General features: G+C 35.4%; 1 protein-coding gene across 23 annotated transcripts in view; it reads left to right on the top strand.

Moving 5' to 3' along the window:
• PHF21A (PHD finger protein 21A) overlaps window positions 1-14,485 on the top strand; it is a 186,487-nt gene that overhangs the window by 17,090 nt on the left and 154,912 nt on the right. For 11 of the 23 annotated variants that reach the window (XM_061152434.1, XM_061152507.1, XM_061152480.1 and 8 more), the window contains 2 exons: window positions 11,649-11,689; window positions 13,054-13,165. The gene's annotated coding sequence lies outside the window, so the exon portion shown is untranslated. Of the gene's footprint in view, window positions 1-11,648; window positions 11,690-13,038; window positions 13,166-14,485 lie in introns of all 23 variants that reach the window. The other 12 variants (XM_061152601.1, XM_061152425.1, XM_061152592.1 and 9 more) reach the window with 2 other exon arrangements.

The raw sequence follows: 14,485 nt of genomic DNA, 5'->3' as shown, positions 1-14,485 counted from the left end.
AACTTTGAAAAGTATTTCAGGGCACTTTATATTTTTTAAAACTCTTAGTGATAAAAGATATTGATATTTACAGTAGGTCACTTAGCATCAAGGCAGTAGCAGATTAGGCATTGTATTACAGCTCACAAGTTCAGAATTCTAATCAGCTGGTCAGTCCATTGGGTCTACAGCCCAGGACAACTTGAGAACACATGCTTGGTGTAATAACTCATGGAGACAAATGTAGAAAGTCAAAGTTGTAAAAGTGGCATAGGAATGCTTTCTAGTAATGATGGACACAGTTTATTTGCCTTTTGAGCATTTTTCCTTTGTGAAATTTCCTCTCATTTGGTGCCTGTTTTTTTCTTTCAGTAATTGTTATCTTCTTTCTATATTTAATCATCATGTTAACCTATATTGAGCCTAGAAACTGGGCCTGAGAACAAGTTGGTTGTGAGAAAAGCTATATTCTGTCTCTGTCTTACAGTGATCTCAGAATTAAGTTTTTGGAAAAGAATTTGAGTTTTAAATGTTTTTTGAGTTTTTAAGTGTACTTTTGAGTTTTAAATATATTTATTAATATGTAGGTACATATAAGTGTATCTATAGGTATGTATGTATCTGGTAAGTGAAACCAGTCATTGAGGGGAATGATCATTAAGTATGAAGTAGGATTAATTTTATTCATTTACTGCCAGTTTAGATCTGAAACCTTTTTTGTCTTTGGTCTGTGTAGTTTTTTTTCCCTGGGATCAACAAGTGTGTTTGTAATAGCTTACCAAAACATCCTGAATACAGTATATGTTGCCAGTAGTGAGCATTTGAGTTAAAAAATAGAATAATAGCTTCCATTAACTTTTTTTCCTCATTTACCCAACTGCACCACTGATAAAGTCCTAGTAGGTGGATAGAAGTCTTCATTCAATTTTATTTTGTCTGTGTTCCTAAAACATTGTTTCTGCTTTCTGAGCAGAAACTCCAACAAGGTTGTTTTGATAAAATGTCATACTTTAGCTTGACAAATATTTTTTAAAATTAAGCAATTTTATAGCAGGTTGTGTAGTTTTTTTTTTTTTTCAGTTAATAAATTGTCTTACTTTACAGTAGCCAGAGTGGTCAGGAAGTAAAGTTTTGTAGTTTTAGAATTAGCATAGCAGGTGTATTGTGTGTGTCCTATGTTTTCTTTATTTCAGTCTGTATTCAGGGTCTATAAAAGTTGCTTCTCTTGGGTGAATGGAATTGCAAAAAGTTTAGAAGTGTGTTTTATTTTAACAAACGGGGGAGTTAGAAGTGGACCCTAAATGGCCTCTTTGGGGTTGATTTAAAGAATTACACAATTTTGAAAATCATGTCCCTGCCTCACTTGTAAAAGGTGGGCTCCTTTTGACTGCTGTTACACTTGTGCAGGAGCCTGTCTGGTTCGTGATAAGTTAGCTACTTTGCAGAGAGATGCTGCCACCGACCCCTCCACCTCCGTTTCTTTTGCTCTCCCCTCTTCTTTATTATCTTTGAAGTTTCATCTGTGCCTATGCCATTCCCTGTCTGCTGTTTATCACTCCTTCCAAAGCAACCACCATCTTATTCTATTTCTGTTAAAAACAGAACATTATTTCAATGACCATCTTATTCTATTTCTGTTAAAAACAGAACATTATTTCAATGATTAGTTTTTAAACACAGAGACTTGTTATCATAGACCTCAAAGCTTGACAGTTTGTGAACCTCTGCATTTTGGCCCCTCAGCCAGGAATTGGACAATAACTTAAAATCACTTTCAAAGTAACAGAAAATTTGTGAAACATTTCGTATCTGGACTAAGGGAGAGAATAGAAGACCTTTTTATCTCAAAAGTTGCTATATTATTTTTCAGTAGGAGGTGAACTGGGATCCTAGAGAGTGAAGGGGTAGCCTTGATACTTAACCAAGATAAAAGAAATAGGAAGCATTAATTTGTTAGATTGCCCTCTTTAGTCCTGTGGACCTAATGGAGAAGAAAATGGAGAAGTTGGTGTTGCTTATTCTGAAAGTATTTTGATTTATTAGTAGAGAGAGGGCTAGTAGAATTTCTTTAGTTTGTAAAATACAAAATATGGCTAATGATACCTTGTTATTAGGCATTGTTTTCATTTCATTGTTGGTAATTACTCAATAGCAGAGCCTTTCCTTTCCAGATTTCTCCTGTGATTTTTGAACTGTTAACTGAATTGTTTCGGTAAGAAAAGTAAAACTTGGAGATTCTGGTTGTGGTTACATGTAATGGCTATGTTGGATTTAAATTCAGTAGCTTCTAAGGTCTGTACCAGGCATTTCATCTATTTTTCAGTTACACATAGAGAAAAACATATTTGAGACAAGAGCCTTAAATTTATAGGATTTCTAAAAACTTCTTTTTATGGAAATATAAAACATACACAGAAGTAGAGTGAATATTAGCAAACCCTACATACCTGTTAACCCAACTTTAACAATTATCAACATTTGCCAAACTTTACATATAAGAAAAATAATTTTACGTTTTTAGAACATGTATTACAAATAGATATGTTGGTATACTCAAATGAAAAGTATGTGTGCTGGAATATTAACTCTTTACATACATTGTAAATTTAATACTGGTAATCATCTTTTAGGATAATGTTGTTTTCATTTGTTTTTTAACTTACTGAAGATTTCTGAACCACCATCAACTTAATAGAGAACCATATCTACTGGAAAGATTTTAGTTTTCTTCTCTGTCTTTTGAAACTTAAGATGATTGGCTTTGAATTTATTGTTCTTAAGAGTTGCATTTAATTTTATGAGCACTTCCTGTCTGCAGCTTTTGTGTGGACCACCAGAAATGGTTATTTCTAGTGTGTGTTGGTCAATATTTGTCAGCTTATAGTGGAAAATCGCCAAGTCTTGTTCTGCACTTTCTCTTGCATATTCTATTTGTACTTCACCCAAATGTATGTGTTGATTGACTAGGGAATATACACTATAACTGTGAAATAGTTTATTGAGGAGGGAATTTTGACTCCCTGCTATCTCTGGACCCGGTAACAGTTTTTAAGAACTTAGAACTTAAGTTACTGTTCATTTCTCTTCAGAGGAGTAGCAAGTTGTGCGTGTCTGCAGTTGTGGGTCGTGTTTGTTACCAGTTACTACAAGGTGATGGTAGGCTTATTTCTAGATTTCCTTGCTTTTATTAGTTTAAATTAGACCCATAGGGGTAATTATTCCACCCCAATCCATGAGGAAGCAGTCATTGGTGGTTGTGCATCTAAACCCATGTACAATGCATTGGAAAGATAACTTTCAACATTATGATGCTGTTTGGCATATTTAGTTTAGTGCAAGGAGTGCACTTATTTAACAGGACTCTTAATAAGCTCCCACTACACCAAAGATATCTTTTAAAAAATTATACTTAAGAAGACTTTGTAGTATTCCCCAGTAGAGTTCATCTAGAGCCGCAAAACCTTTCTAAAATAAAACTTATTCCTTTAACCGGTATTCATTTAAGTGGGTTTCTCTGTACTTGGTTTCCATGGAAATAGCGAATAGCTAACGTTATTTATAAGGTGGAAGTAAAATAGGGTGCCTAATGGGACCCCATGCTGCTCTGATGAAGAGACAGGAAAAAAAATCCATGCTCATGGGATTTTTTTTTTTTAAACAAGGTTAATGGAAGCCCTGATTTCAGTCTTCTGTAACAGAAAATATTTTTGGTTTTAAAGGCTAGCTTTAATATCAGGCAAACTTCTTTTTTGGTATGTATTGCTTTCACTTTCAAGTTTTAGGACCACTTACTTACCAGTATGATTGAGACTTTATGCTTCAGAGTCATGTTTCCTTGTGGTTTTTGTTTCAGAAGTTAAAATCCCCAGCATATTGTAGCTGTTTCAATTTCTCATTGACATTTCAAAGTACAAATAAAAAGCTAAATGTTCATTAATGATAGCAGTAATGATAAAGAATCAATCTGTTGGACTACATAGTTTTTTTTTTTTTTTTTAAACTGTGAATGTTACGTGACGATTTAGTTTTCAGGCCTTAAGTCAGGGTTCTTTTTCATTTGTGTTGTGGAGCTAAACCTATGAAGTCAGAAAAAGATCTTAATTTTTCTTTGGAGGATAGAAATGGGGAAAATCTTAATTTCTCCTTCTTTATAAAATGGATTGTTGCCAAAGCCTTTCTAATTGAAATAAATGTTAATTCTGTTAGTAACTGTGGATTAGGAATAAACCTTGGCTTTTTCCTCACTGCTCCGGTAAGGCCTACTCTTAGTTTTTGTAGGCCTTCAGCAAAGCCTTGCGGGTCTTTTTAAGCCCTTTCGTGTGAAAGAATATCACTCCCTTTGTGTGTGTGTTTGTGCTTGGGATGTGTGTGTGAGTGCATGTGTGTGTCTCACTAATTTTTCTGTAGCCTGAAACACACCTGCTCATTTTTCAGCCTGGTGAGTACAGCAGTGAAGTGAGAAGTGAGGCTGTATGAGACACAATAAGGTGCTGTAATTTTTGTTTAGTTAGTTTTGGTTGTCTTTGGCAGCTTGTGATTGTTATCTGTCTGTCTGGAAGTGCTTTGTGATTATTCCAGGCTGTCAGTGCAGCAGGAGTTTTCTTCTGTGCTTTGAAGGCCAGGATTGCAGGGCACTTAGGGCTCCATCGGGGGAGGAGTTTTTGTTTTGTGTGTGTGTGTGTTTCTTTGGACAAGCTTCTCCTACAGTTGGGCTTCTGTGCTCTCATGTAAAAAATTCTAGTTGTTTTAATCCTGTTGAATTTTTGTGTGAGATATTTTATCTCCAGCAATTCACTAGTTGTTTTTTTCTTCCCCCACCTGTGCATATTGGTTCTGTTTTATAAAATTTCCCTTATGCAGTAATTGTTCTTTTAGTTTAGCTTTTTCTTGTATATTTTTAAGATCAAGTGTTTACTAGTGACCTTCTTTAGTGGCTTTTATTTGAATGATCTCTGTTCTTTAGAGACATAGGAATTTGGGTCTATTATCCCATTCCTGAGAGAACAAGTCCCAGTAGTTGCAGTTAGTGCCACAGAAAGGGTTTTCACAGATTCCGTGCTGGGCGCTGATCCTCCTCCTTGCTTGACACCCAGAACTCCCATTAGCATTAACAGGAGGCACTTGCTTAAATCCCAATACACCAAGATGAATCCAAACTCCTCTGTAATGTTTTATAGATACCTCAGTTGTTTTTCGTTGATGATGGCTAGAGTTTTGGTCCTGAGGTTAACTGATTATTAAAATAAGAGTTTGAGTTGTCTTGGGATATGGGGTGATTTACTAAGTCTGATCTGTAATTAAGAAGGTTATGTTATGATGATTAGACTCAGAAAACATTCACAACTTTGTGTACTGTGGAAGCTTGTGAATAAGGATTTTTGTACTTTATAGCATGATGAAGCAAGAATTCTCCTTTCCATTGATTTTTTGTCATATTTTACTACAAAATATATGATTTTTGCAAGTTTTTGTACATATTCTAAGAATTCAAGTAACTTTTTAAAAAATTTGTAAGCCTTAACACAATTACTCTCTAGAGTTTTACATCTCTTGTCAGCTAATATTGCTCACATTTTTCAAGCATATAGAAGCTAATAATGTGCACTGTCTTAGAGCGTGGACATTGCAATTACTGGTCAAGTATTAGATAATCACTGTTTACTCTGCCTATCTGAATTGTGGATTTTTATTACTTTATTTATGCACAGTGTAATGGAAGGATTCCTCGATGGAGAGCAGTAAATCTGGGTTTTAAGATTGGGCTTTGCCTCTTACAATCTTTATAGCTTGTGGCTAGACATCTAGATTTTTTGGACCACTGTTCCCCTTGAAATGAAGGTATGGATCTGTTGCTCTAGGGTGTCCATTCTAGCTTTAGGCTATTTGAAGGCCTACTTTCCTAGGTCTTGAAGGTAATAGAGATGCATAAGGCAATGGTTCCTAATCCTGGCTATGCATCAGAATCTTTTAGAGGAACTTAAAAAAAAATACAGATATCTGGGCTCCAAATCAGACATAATGAATTCAGAATCTTTAAGGCTAGAGCATGTGAATCTATACCTTTTTTGAAGTTTTAGAGTTACCCTGATATAAGTTTGAGAACTGCTTGTGCAGGATATTATTTCTGTTCTACACATTGTGTGTGTGTGTGTGTGTGTGTGTGTGTATAGTTAGGGAAATGAGACATGTAAGTTATAGTGTGAGATAGTACATGGTTAAATTTTAAGATGAATGAGAAAGATGATAAACATTTTGAGAATTAAAAGAATGGAGAACTGGGAGTTGGGAAGGCTATTAATCAGTGAGTCTTCATCTGGGTCCTAATGGTTGAGTAAGACTTGGATAGGCAGAGAGAAGGTAAAAAGAAAGGGTATTCTTGGTGTAAGAAATAACGTCCCTAAAGTGAACATTTGGGGAGGGGGACAATTCTGATGAATGTTTTAATCTTTGTTTTAGTATTCTACTCTTGCAGCTGATATAGGTTTCCTGACATTTGAGGACGTGAACTGTTGAAAGTATTTGATGGGAGAGAGTGTTCCAGAAGAGCCCTGAGAAGAGAACTTGTTAGGAGTTTTTGAAATACAGGAAAGAGGCCAGGGTAGCTGGAGTAGATTGAGGAATGGGAGAGGGAAGAAGACGAGGTCTAAGAATAACAGAGGCCCAAATCACTAGAGTCTTGTGGCCATTGTAGAGGACTTCAGCTTTTTCTCTGAGCATGATGAGAAGCCATTGGAGGATTTTGAGCAGAGGAGTAACTAGATCTGTCTTTTAAAAAGGCTACTGAGAGAATAGACTTTGGAGGACAAAGATGGAAGTGGGGAGGCCAGCCAGTTAGGAGGCTATTGCAATAATGTAGGTGAAAGATGATGGTGACTTGGACCAACGAGGTGGTAGTAGAGTTGAGACAAGTGGTCACAGTCCCATGTATTTTGAAGGCAGAGGCAAGAAGGTCAGTTATTGGACTGGATGTAGGATGTGGGAAGGAGGAGTCAGTGATGACTTTAAGATTTTGTCCTGAAAGGATGGAGTTTCTGTTTATTGAAATGAGGATGACTCTGGGGAGGAAGTTGGGGGATAGGTAGTCAAGAGTTGAGTTTTAGATTTGTTGAGCTTGAGAAGCCAATTTGACAGGTGTCGAATGGGCAGTTTGATAGGTAGGTTTGGAAATCAAGGGACAGGTCTGGGCAGAGAAATAAATTTTGAAGTCACCAGTGTACAGATCCTTTTATAGCTATGAGACTGGATGAGTTTACCTAATGGGAAGAGTTCCAAGAACTGAGCCTTGGGGGAGTTCAATATTTGAGGTCTTGAGAGATGAGGAAGAACTAGCAGAAGAAACCCAGGAGAGTGCCTAGAGAGATTAGGAAGAAAATCAAATGTGACTGGTGTCCTGGCAGTCAAGGGAAGAAAGGATTTCATGAAGGAAGGGATGATCAACTGGGTCAGATAATACTGTATGAACAGGGAAATGAGGGCTGAGACTTAACTGTTGGATTTAGCAACAGAGAGGTCACTGTTCTAACAAGACTGAATGAGGCAAAAGCCCTAATGGAGTGGGTTCAATAGAGAATGAAAGGAGAGCAACTGGGGACAGTGACTTTGGTCAACTCTTTCAGGGAGTTTTGCTACAAGTGGCCATGCAGATAATAACTACAGAAGACAGTAACTACAGAAGAATATGGAGTTATGGAAGGCTATTTTTTTTTAGATAAAAGAAGCAAAATGATCCAGTAGTGAAGGAAAGTTTGATGCTTCAGGAAAGAGAGGGGAGAGGGATGCCCTTGAGAGGGTGAGATTAAGAGGGCTTGGGGCAAGAAGGATGATTATGATATTGGGCCGCACCTAAAGGACTAAATCTCCTTTAGCAGGATTCTGCTTTTTCATCTGAGCATTTATTTGCATTTAAATTTATTTCAAACTTAAACAAATACATGTATTTTTAGTTAGAAGTTAGGAAAGACAGATAAAAAGCAGTAAAACTTACTGTATATGAAATTAGTGTATCAGCTTGGTGTAGTAGAAGAGAAGAGATTGAATCTTCTGTGTAAGGTGACATTTTAAAGTGTCTTTGAATGACAATTATCTGTGCTATTCTAGTCCCTTATCAAAATTTATGATTGAGCACAGACTATAAACTTAATCGTTCAAAATTTGTAATGGGGTGGATTTTAGCCTAATTTAAGACATAATCTAGTGCTGAACTTTTCCTCTGCAAAGTTTGTTTTTGGTTTATGTATATTCTTCATACACGAAGGTTTTAGAAGTTTTACAAAAGACATTTACAAAGTAGTTATTAATCACCTTAGATTTATTGATGATATTTAAAAATTTTACAACCATATCAGAAATCTGAATGATTCATTTCTTTATTGGCTGTAATTAAAGCAGCTTCAATACCTGTGAAGTTCCAGAGAGGAGGTGGAACAATCTTTAGTTTGCAAAAAATCATGTGAAGTTATGTTAACAAGATAGTATTCATCTGTAAAAGTAAAAATAATTACTCCAATTCATGTGTGTTGAATGTATTTTTCAGGAACAAATCAATTTTAAAAATTTAAGCAAATAAGGCTAAAACTTTCAACTACTTTAGTTGCAAGTGTCAAACATATGTGAGAAATTAAGTGGACTTTACAGTCAACCTAACCTGAGGAAGTCAAACTTGCTTTTCAGACTTATACACATTTTGCATATGGATAGTGTAAAAAGTACAAGTTATATGTAAATATTTTTGCTGCTAACTAATATTTATTAAATTACAGAGATGAATTACTTGCTTTTCTTTTTTTAAAATCAATATCCCAATGGTAGTCAATTAATAATCAGTCTTCAGAAGGAACACTTTGGGTAGTTCTAATGCAGTGTTTAAGAATCACTCGTCTAAAAATAATTTACTCTTTTTGGGTATCTGAACCTCTGCGAATCTTATTTAAGTTGTGGATCTTCTTCCCAAAATACTCTTACATTCAGAATTTAGCATATAGCATTGTAGAGTTGGCAAACCCCTCTGAAGCCTATTCATGGGGATCCCTTAGGCATAAAGGATCTCAAGTGTTAAAACCAGCCCTAGAGAGCTTACTTATGTGATTTTTCTTTAAAATTTTATATGAAGGTTTTCCCCAAAATATTTGGTCAGTATTTATCCTAGTTTCTTAAGAGAATAACTGCTGAAGCTGGGTAAGAGAAAGTATGATCTAGTAGAAAGGCCAGCTTAGTCAAAGGAATCTCAGAGTTTGTAGACTTTTCTCTCGCTTGATACCAGCTAGCTGTGTGACCTTCAGGGAAGTCACTTAACTTCTCAGACTTTGATTTCCAATGTGTTTTCTGCAGTCCGTGCAAGCAGTGTTATGAGTAGTTTTGTGATATCATGGTACAATTCCTTATCAATTAGGAGTTGACTCTGCTATTTATTTTTTGGAGAAAATGCCCCAGAGATAAGGTGCATCCATTGCCTTTTTTACTGAATATGATTTTCAAAAGAGTTTATTTGACTGTACCTTCTCAAATGCCATTTGTGTAAAAGTAGAAATCCCAATCCCATCCTGACCACTTTGAGTCTCAACATATTTTATACATTCTGAGTATAAGCTATTGTTACGTATTGCAGTTACAATTCTCCAGTTCTGTGGATTGCTTTTTCATTCTCTTAAGAGAATGGTGGGGTTTTTTTTTTATGAACAGAGGTTCCTAATTTTAATTTGATCCAATTTATCTATCTTTTCCTTTTCACTATATTTTAAAATGGCAATTTTTTATTTCCTAATCAGCTGTTTTTATCCAGAGTCACTCATTTAACAAATAATGCTGTGGGAGATTGATGCATAAGATTATCCCCAGCATGAAAGAGCTAACAAGAGATGCCCAATGGGGAAAATAAGCCTGCAACTGAGAGTTAAGGGTCCACTCAGTCAATTCATTCATTTAACAAATATCTACTGACCATTTACTTTGTTTTTGGTCACACCACTTGGCTTGTGGAATCTTAGTTCTCCAGCCAGGAATTGAACCTGGGCACAGCAGTGAAAGTGCCCAGTCATGACCAGTGGACCTCTAGGGAGTTCTCTCTAAGGAGCCTTTACTATTTGCCTGGTATTGTCTTTGAGTGGTACAGAATCATATAGGTATCTGTACTGTTAAGAATCCACTTTTTAAAATTGATATAGAGCATCATATTAGTTCTAGGTATACAACATAATGGTTTGATATGGGTGTGTATTGTGAGATGATTACCACAGTAAGTGGTAATCACCATCATCACACATAGTTAGATTTTTTTTTCCTAGTGAGAATCCACCTTTTTGGTAGGGGGAGGCCATACCTTGTGGTATGTGAGATCTTCGTTCTCGAAGCAGAGACTGAACCCATGATCCTTGCAGTGGAAGCACAGAGTCCTAACCATTGAACCACCGGGGAAGTCCCAAGAATCTACTTTTTAATAACCACATCATTCTACAGACCATTTTATAGATTTTTCTTTTGGTTGGTAATTATTCTAATTGTGGTGATTAAAATTGCCATTTATATGGACTTTAGAACTCTAAAAAAGTGCTGTTCCTAAAAGAAAGGCAGGGTAAACCAGCAGATTGAATTTCTTTTGGAAATGAATGTTAACTGCATGAATTGAGGCCCTTTAAAATTATTTTATTATATTTTGGATATGACTGTGCACGATTAAATAAAAATTTGTGATTTAGATGAAGATTTTTTAAAATATCCCTTAAACAAATGAGAATTTACATCACACTATTGGAGTGACATCAGTGGACAAATGTACTGTGTTTAAGGCATAGAATGATATAGATTTAGAGCATGGTATGTTGAGGTTAAATAATTTAATACTAAAATACTAAGGAAAAAGTTTTATTTTTTGTTCACTAATTTTTTTAACTAGAAAAGTTTGGGGCAGGGACAAGTTAAAAATAAATAAACAATATAGCTTGACGTGAGTTTTCTGACCTTGAAATCAACTTAATGGAGTTTAGATAATCTTAAAAAACCACAATTGATAAAAGCATCACTGAGCATAGATTGGGATCCCAAAACCTTGATTTTTTTTTTTTTTTCCTGGCTCTATCACTGATATGGCATAGGGAAAGTCACTTTAGTGTTATGTGGTTCACAGTTTAAACTGGTAGGACTTTAAGAATGTGAATGAAAAGTTTAATTGAAATTATGACTACATATAAGATGCTTGAATTTTAAAGCCTTATATAAGATAGGTCCATTTCAAGATTAATTGAAAAAAAGTAGATCAAGCTAAGGGCCAATGATGTTAGCCTAATTTGTTAAAAAAAAAAAAAAAAAAAAGCAGCAAACAGTGAAGGTCATTTGTTGGGGATGTGGGTGTATTTCTGCATTTCTGTGTCTCTTAGGAAAGGGAGACTATCAACTACTTTTTCTTGTCTTGAAAAGGCTGTGGAAAAGTGAAAAAAAAAAAAAAAAACTGGAAAATTAGATACCTAATTGCCTTTGAATTCTTCTCTTGTAAAAACGAAACTACCTGTCTCTTTTCCTTATTTTTTTCTTTTGTGTTTTAAAGCTTTGGAGATTCTTATGTGTTTTGATTTTTTCCTCATTAAAATGAGATAGATATCTTTAAGTTATCAACTTTTGATAACTTGTCATAAATCTCTGTTTGTAGTCTAATTCCATTTTCCCTTCTTCTCTTATAGGAAGCAAGAGAACTGAAGGAGAGCCAGTTTCCCCAAAATTGGTAAGTACTTTTTCAAGCAGGCACACTGTGCCTGATGCTGGTTGGATGATAATTCAAATATTCAGTGATTTTTTTCCTTTTTCTGCAAAAACGCTGTCTCCCAGAAATGAGAAAGGCTTCGCAGTTTGTACTGAGTGAAAGTGAATTTTTGTCTAATTTCACATAACTATATCTCAAATGCATTTGTGTTTCTAATAATACTGCTAGGCTTGCATGTTCCTACATTCGATAACCTCTTAAAATGTAAAGGTCCCCTTTGCGAAAAATGTCCTTAATGCAGTGTTTAGGGCTGAAAATTCAAAACCCAGGAAATTCAAAAGTTAAGGTTCCATTGTGTCTTGTATTACTTAATACGCTGTTTAATTTGATGGCCTTAGTATATGTGCAAAAAGGCTAAATTAATGTAACTATGGGAACTTTAACTTTGAAATTTGGGGCCTCTTAACATTTATGTTATTAAATTTAATGTTAGATTGGCCTCATGTCTGATACTACATTTTCAGTGTATGTTTTGTATAATTCTTGAAGAGGAAAATGTTTTTAAAATGAGATAAATGTAGCAGTGTGGGTCATATAAGCAAACATGTTTTTTCCCTAGTATCAGTTTTAATGTCTGCTTTAACAGCTTATGAATCATCACACTTAATCATTTATTTGAGTGTATAATTCAGGTTACACAGGGCATTCCAGTGTCTGAAGACCAAACAAATATTAACCTTATTTCAAGAGTATGTATTATGATAAAAAATTAAATTCAAACAAGATAACTAGAGTAGGGTAGTCCCCTATTGCAAGGTACTTTTCTTAAAAAAAATTCTCTCTCTCAAATGGTAATTCATTTAGTGGGTGGAGTAGATATTTAGTTGAGGCTTCTTTCATACCTTAATGGTCATTGAGGTATCTCTTACCTTTTAGGTAATGAGCTTTAAACGTGAAAGGGAGACATTTGAACCAGTTAATCTTACATTATACTACCTTTTTATCCTACTTGCCTTTCTGTCATAGAACCATTAAAAATAAATAATCAAGACCCCATAGCCCTTTAGGTTGAGATGCAATGGAATCATAAATTTCTTAAAGAAGAAGGAATGTTAAGGGCCTTCTCTTTGAACCTTTTACCAGGTGTGGCAGTTTCTTCTCTTATATCCTTGACATATTGTTATTCAGATATATCCCTGATGTATTGAATTCTACATTTTAAAAAATGTAGCTCATATTTTCTGTAATGTGTTCTGAGGAACTGTAATTTCCACAGAAATTAATAAATACTATTGAGGTGGGGTGGGAGTGGGGAAAATGTTCTGTGGTCAAATAATTTGGAAAATGCTGCTTTAAACAAAGTTAAACAGGTTTCTTTACTGCAGGACTTCTCAGAACCTTTAATATGCTAATGTGCATTGTGAATCTCCAAGAGGGGGATATGATATGCAGCATTCTTGAATACTTCTATTGACAGGGAGCCCACTACCTCATAAGGTAACCCATTCCTTTTTTGTACAGCTCTAATCCTTAGCTCTTCCTTAAATCGATCTGAAATCTCTCTCCCATAACTTCCACTTCTGTTAAGTACTTATTAGTTATACCAAGACCACCGTCCTCACTTATGTTCTCCTTTGTGTAGTAAAATATTTATCATTAAAAAGCATTCTGGTAAATATGGCAACCATTTCTTAAAATCTTGACCTCATTGTCACTATGCTCATATATGACTCTTCAGTCTCCTTCATTTTGAATTTCTGTGCATTTTGAATTTGCTTCAACGTTCTTGTTGTTGGGTATAGTTTGGAAGAGTTTAGTAGACATGCTTCATTTCTGTAAAGAAAAGTAGCAAATAGAAGAGTGTATGTGTGTCTGCCAGGCCTGGAGCCAGGAAGCTGAGGTAGAAACTATATCTTAGAATGAACACTGGTGGTAGCGGGTGGGACAGGACACTCACTGCAGCAGACCTGTGCAGAAGCGGGGGCTGTGGGGAAACCCTGACCTGACCAAAAATACCACGCCCTTGTGCTCAAATGGTATGACTTGTGCAGGTATTCCTTGTTTTTTTTTTTTTCCCCTTTTTAACAAGGATCTGGCCCCCTTCCACCCAAGAAACCAAAGGAAAGATGCATATTTTATACTCAAAGGCATTCATATTTTCAGATACCATTAATTGAATTGTGTGTTTGTGTGTGTGTGTGTGTGTGTGTGTGTAAATTTAGTGGTTAAGAAGCATCAGTCTTACTAGCTCAGGTTTGTCAACACCTGTAATACCAGTACTTGAGCATAGTAACCTTGCCAGATTCAAAGTGTAGCCTCCAACATCAAGTTGTTTGTGCAGTAGCATTTCCTGTTGACCTGTGGAGTGTCACCAAAGAAATACCACCACGAAAACAAGAAAACAAACATTATATATATATTTTAATGTCATCTTATTGATTCATGTTAGTAAATGTTAGTTTTCGTAAGTTATTAAATTTTTCACATTTGTGATCATTTTTAGCACTGTTAGTTAAAAGTTAAAGATATGTTTTATCTCCTAGCATATTAGATACATAGTAATCAATAAGTATTCAGTACAAATTGAAACCTGATATTTTAGTAATGCTTTCCTGGTGGCTCAGGTGGTAAAGAAGCTGCCTGCAATGTGGGAGATCCAGGTTCTATCCCTGAGTTGTGAAGATCCCCTGGAGAAGGGAATGGCTACCCACTCCAGTATTCTTGCCTGGGGAATTCCGTGGACAGAGGTGCTATTTCAGTATTGTAGTAATTTAATTTTAGTATTTTAGTAATAGGCATGTGACATAGATCTACAAG

Source organism: Dama dama, chromosome 1 (assembly GCF_033118175.1).
Source record: "Dama dama isolate Ldn47 chromosome 1, ASM3311817v1, whole genome shotgun sequence".
In the NCBI taxonomy this organism is placed as follows: Eukaryota; Metazoa; Chordata; class Mammalia; order Artiodactyla; family Cervidae; genus Dama; species Dama dama.
This window is presented reverse-complemented; position numbering and strand designations above follow the sequence as displayed.